A 6,092-nucleotide genomic window follows, 5' to 3' on the forward strand; every position below is an offset into this window, starting at 1 on the left:
GATGACCCATCATTTTTGACTTTATACTAGCAAATAAGTGTACATAATCAAACATTTCAAAAAGTGGAAGTATATGTCATAGAGCTCGCAAGAAAGATAAATACTGAACAAATTGACAGAAGAGTTCACAAAGCCATAACTATCTTCTTCATTTTCAGGGGAACTATTCCCCCCTTTTGCCCCTCTGCCTCCCATTCTAGTTGACATTGCTTGTGTACGTGCTCCATCTGAGAGGCAGAGATAGCCAGTGCTATAGACCCCATGAATCAGAACAGAAAACCGAGTTGAAGGAAGCCTCAGTTGGGTTTACATGAGAGAACCAGAAGTGGCTGGTACTGATTCTGATAAATTGAAGGTTCCAGAGTTACCTAACACATAGACATGTAGCATACAGGGAAGATGGATATTTAGTTTGCAGCTACAGATCTAAATTATGTTGTGCAATTTTTCCTGTTACTTTTCAAGACCAACATATATCATAGAATCAGGAGGTCAGAGAGTTCTCAGGGGGCTCTGTGATCCCACATAAGTAAACTTTCTTTGTATTTTTTTTTAGGTAATAATATATTAGAAGTTATTCTTTATGGTAAATAACCTGAGCTTATCTTTTCTGGACAGGAACTTTGGAGACTCTGGAAAACCTGACAGGCTGGAGAAGTATAAGCTATAATTTCATATTGTCTCAGTTTTGGCTAAGAACTTGAAGGCTGAATATAGGTGACAAAATTAACCCTCACATTCTAAGGCAAGGTACTAACCTACCTTATGTAGGACATACTAAGACACAGGCAATTTCTTCTGCCAGCATTAGCTCATCTCTTGTTTCTGAGCTCTGTAAGGGATGGCAAAGGCTTCCTGAAGAAGGGAAGAGATAATTAGGAGGGAGGATGTCTTTGGAAAGAGTTGTCAGTGTGCTGTATATGCCCTTCCCACCTTCTGGTGACGGTGATGGAAGCACTTCTCATCTGAAGCCAAGAGAAGAAAGCCACTCAAGAAGCTTGAAATATATTCTCTGGAACTTGAATAACTAAAGGTCAGATATCTGAAATAATAATAATAAAAAAAAATGTCAGGCTAGAGGCTGGCTAGAGCAGTCTGGTGGCAGAATGAAGTAGAGGAGAATTTAGTGGAGTCAGACACAGAGGTGTGTTTTCCCATGGACCAAATGTGGAGCCTGCAAATGGATACACTTGTAGATAATCTTAAAAGAAACTTCACCAAAGAAATCCACCTGGAGAGGGTAGGTGACCCTGATGCAAGTCAGGGGCTGAAGGCAAAGTCTTAGTTGGCTGGTTATGTGAAGAATCCAACCTGTAAAGTAATTGTAGGTAGGAGGTCCCTAGTGGGGTAGAGGGTTCTTTGTGAAAACCACAGAAATTCCCCACTCAAGAAGAAATCCAGTATCTCTCGGAAAGGTGCCACACCTAGAAAGTACCAATAACAGATTGCAACAGTAGTTACTGTTACAACAGTAACAACAGTAGTTACTGAATACAGTCTTTTCCTCCAAATTTCCCCTCCCTTGGAATCTGAACAATGGAGGAGTTTGAGCAGTAGCTAGCAAGTGGTGGGAGCGATGGAGCTTGAACAGAAGAACAAAACCCCTTGTTCCTTCGCTACTGCAGATTTCATTTCCTGGGGTAGTTATGGCAGCCAAGCCCGTGGTGGTGGTCCTGTGCCCAGGGATGGTATTGTGGTTCAGTCTGTAGCATCTGGAGCCTGATCAGATCAGTTCTGCATAGGGTTGGACATAAATTTCAAGCTGTATGTCTCTGAAAGTGTTTTCTAGTCCTCTTAATAGTGCTGTGGCTTATCCAATATCTTTTTTTTTTTTTTTTAAGATTTTTATTTATTTGACAGAGAGAGGGAGACAGCAAGAGAGGGAATGGGGGAGTGGGCGAGGGAGAAGCAGGCTTTCTGCTGAGCAGGGAGCCTGATGCAGGGCTTGATTGCAGGACCCTGGGATCATGACCTGAGCCGAAGGCAGATGCTTAATGACTGAGCCACCCAGGCACCCTACTACCCAATATCTTTAAAACAAGTTCCTTATCATTTTAAATTAGCCAGAATTGATTTCTGTGACTTGCAAGGAAATCAGTCAAAAACAGTGCTAGGAATTTTGCAAGAAAACACACCATCAGTGGGTTAATCTGGGATTAATTATCTGACCTGGTTGAGGCTGAAAGCAGTGAAAATTCAGTTGATTCTAAAGGAGTAGAGCGTCTCTAGGTATGCAGGGATGAATGAAACAGTTAATTAAAAAATCAACTCTGATTTTCTGGAATGAAGTGAGTAAGTATTGGAGACAATGCCTTGGGGACTACTCAGTTTTTGCTGTAGAAGAGTATTAAAGTGTGTGAGTCATTCAGAGCTAGAGCTGGTAGATGGTTGCTTCTAAAAGTGCTGGACAGTTTTTAGAATAAGATCCCTTACTTCTTTGGTTAGGTTTATTCCTAGGTATTTTGTAGGTTTTGGTGCAATTGTAAATGGGATCAATTCTTTAATTTCTCTTTCTTCTTTCTCATCATTAGGTATAGAAATGCACCCGATTTCTGTGCATTGATTTTATATCCTGCCACTTTGCTGAATTCCCGAATGAGTTCTAGCAATTTTGGGGTAGTCTTCTGGGTTTTCCGTGTAAAGAATCATGTCATCTGCAAAGAGAGAGAGTTTGACTTCTTCTTTGTCCATTTGAATGTCTTTTGTTTCTATTTGTTGTCTGATTGCTGAAGCTACGACTTCTAGTACTATCATATGGTTTCATTCATATTTGGAATATAAGAAACAGCACAGAGAATCAATCACAGGGGCAGGGAGGGGAAACTGAATGGGAAGAAATCAGAGAGGGAGAAAGACCACGAGAGACTTTTTTTTTTTTTTTTTAAAGATTTTATTTATTTATTTGTAAGAGAGAGAGGAGCGAGAGTGAGCACAAGCAGACAGAGTGACAGGCAGAGGCAGAGGGAGAAGCAGGCTCCCTGCCAAACAAGGAGCCCAATGTGGGACTCGATCCCAGGACGCTGGGATCATGACCTGAGCCGAAGGCAGCTGCTCAACCAACTGAGCCACCCAGGTGTCCCGAGAGACTCTTAACTATAGGAACCAAACTGAAGGTTATTGGATGGGAGGAAGGTGAGGGGATGGGGTAATTGGGTGATGGGCATTAAGGAGGGCGTGTGCTGGGTGTTATATGCAACTGATGAATTACTCAATTCTACCTCTGAAACTAATGATGTATTGTATGTCGGCTAATTGCATTCAAATAAAAAAAAAAACAGAAAAAAGTGCTGGACAGTTAATGAAAGAGAATGGTAAATTCTGGTTGCTCTGTGATGTCAGGGCTCTTGTTTATCTGCTCTGCTCTTCTCTTGTTTTTCCTACCATGATTGTAAGATGGCTGCTACAGTTCCAGCCTCTCATGTCCTTACATGGCAGCATCCAAGGGTAGGAAGGAAAAGATTTTCTTTTTCCCCTTCCTTTTTCTAAAATCAGGGGAGAGGGGCGCCTGGGTGGCTCAGTGGGTTAAGCCTCTGCCTTCGGCTCAGGTCATGATCTCAGGATCCTGGGATCAAGCCCTGCATCAGACTCTCTGCTCAGCAGGGAATCGGCTTCCCCTCTCTCTCTGCCTCTCTGCCTACTTGTGGTCTCTGTCTGTCAAATAAATAAATAAAATCTTTTAATAAAAAATAAAAATAAAAAAATCTGGGGAGAAATCACTCCCGAAAGCCCTCTAACAGACTTTCCCTTGTGTCTTAACAGAATAGAGTCATGTGTCTATCCCACATCAGTCACTAGCAAAGGAGAATGGGATTAGACCATTCATAGTTTAACTCTTGGGGCTGAGGGAAACACATACTTTCCCTGAGTTCATTATTGCCTGTTTCCGGAATGAAATTGGGGTTCTTTTCCTAAGGGAGAAGTGAGGAATGGCTAATGAGCCGGCAACCAATATGGGCAACACCATCTTTGGGCAGCTCTTACCTATTTATAGTGTGACCTAAAATCTGCCAGCTTTGGTGGAACGTAGAGCGAGAGAAGTCCAGCTGGTCTAGACTGCTGGGAGAATAACCTTGATGCTTTCCTTTTATAGACTTAATGTTTTTTTTAGTGTCTGTGTTTTTGTATGGAGCCTATACAAACTCCAGTAGTAGATCTATGGTGGAAAACCTCAAGTTTTAGAGCAAAATCATGCTCTCTTCAGTCCTGCTTACGATTGAAAATGTCTGACTACGACATACTAGGTAATCATGCTTTCTGAATTTCTTACCATGAGCTGGGTATTATTGAATTAACAGAATTATAAGCCTGGACCTGCCCCAGGAGGATAGCATTATCAAGTGGAATTGTGTGTACAGGGCTGAATCCAAGCAGATCCTGAAGGCCCAGTAAATTGCTGAGCAATTGATTCACACTCCTACTGCACTTCTACTTCCATAAGATCAGTTGTAGAGGAGGAAGAGAATTTCAGCTTTGCTTACAGTGCTCTGCACAATATTCTGGCAGTTGGTAGGGGTAGATTTGGAAAATCTTACAGGAATACAGAACTTCAAGAATTACGTATATCTCTTTGTTTTAAAAAATTTTTTTAAAAAAGGATTTTATTTATTTGAGAGAGAGAAAACACAAGAGAGCATGAGCAGAGGGAAGGGCAAAGGGGGATGGAGGGCAGCCACCCCACTGAACAGGGGACCCACGTGAGGGACTCTATCCCAGGACCCTGGGATCATGACCTGAGCCAAAGGCAGATGCTTAACTGACTGAGCCCACAGGTACCCTGTGTATATCTCTTTGAGTCTTCTTTGATAGTAGTGAAATGGCCTGAGGTATGGATCTACATTGATTAATAGGCAGTAATTAGTGATTTGGTCAGATGGTCAGGGACTTTGAAGGAATGAGGTTATAAGATTGGTAATAAGGAAATCTGGAGAAGAGATATGGGATTGGAACTTTTGTACTGAGCACGTATGTGAGAAAATTTATGTTCCATGTGAATCTCACCTAAAGTTCTGGTTTTGAAAGAGATTGTCAGGTGAACTAGGTGAGCCAGCCTGGGGATATTGTTCAGGTCCCCCAAGTGCTTGCTTAGTGGTCTGATACATGTGGTGCCCGTAGTCGTGAGCATGGGCTCAACAGCGTGTTCTGGCTCTGCCAGAACTGCCACTGCTGAGTGTTCAGACTCATAGTGGTGTCTAACAATGCTGGATCCCTGATATGGTACAAAACCCAAGGGGGACTAGGCAGCCATTCTGTGACAGATTGGTTACATTGGATTCCTTCCACTGTGCAGGGGGCAGGCATTTGTTCTCACTGGGATCAACCCTTATTCCAAATCTAGAATTTTCCCCCTATCTATTATTTTTCTATTGTATCATCATTCATGGATTTATTAATATAAATGAAACATAGATTCAGACTCCCAGATTAAAAAAAAGTAAATATAGCAAAGGCATATGCTTTTAGTTACTCCCATCATTTTGGAATAATTAATAATTCCACATTGTGCATGCAGAAGAAAAGGAAAGTGCTAAGGATTCTCTTTTAATTTGGCAGAAAAATTGGAAGACTGCTTAGAAATATAGAGATATTAATTACATTATTATTGCCAGGTTAAAATCTTGACTATAAGATGAGCAGAATTGCAGATTCCTCTGGGAGGTTATTTTTACAGGACAAGGCAACACTTTCTAAAGTCTTTGTAGTCATGAGACATTTTGGTTCAAATAACATTAAATTAACTGAGAATCTATTTCTTTTTAACAAAGAGCAGGAGACATTCTAGTAACAGTTGTGGATAGTCACACATCTCCATATTGTTGAGGACAACCAGTGGATATATTTGGAAACCTTTTAATTGTTTTTTTTTTTTTTTTTTTTTTTTTTTTTTTAGAGAAAATAGAGCTTAAGAAAGTTTTATTTTTAGTATAGTTAACATAGAGGGTTATATTCATTTCAAGTGTACAACATAGTGATTCAGCAACTGCATTTATTACTCATTTCTCATCAAGGTAAGTGTACTCTTAATTCCCTTCACTTATTTCACCATCCCCCTCCCCCCACCAATCTTCCCTCTGGTTGGTTTCCTATCTGTTTGT

Source organism: Mustela nigripes, chromosome 1 (assembly GCF_022355385.1).
Source record: "Mustela nigripes isolate SB6536 chromosome 1, MUSNIG.SB6536, whole genome shotgun sequence".
NCBI classification, from domain to species: Eukaryota; Metazoa; Chordata; class Mammalia; order Carnivora; family Mustelidae; genus Mustela; species Mustela nigripes.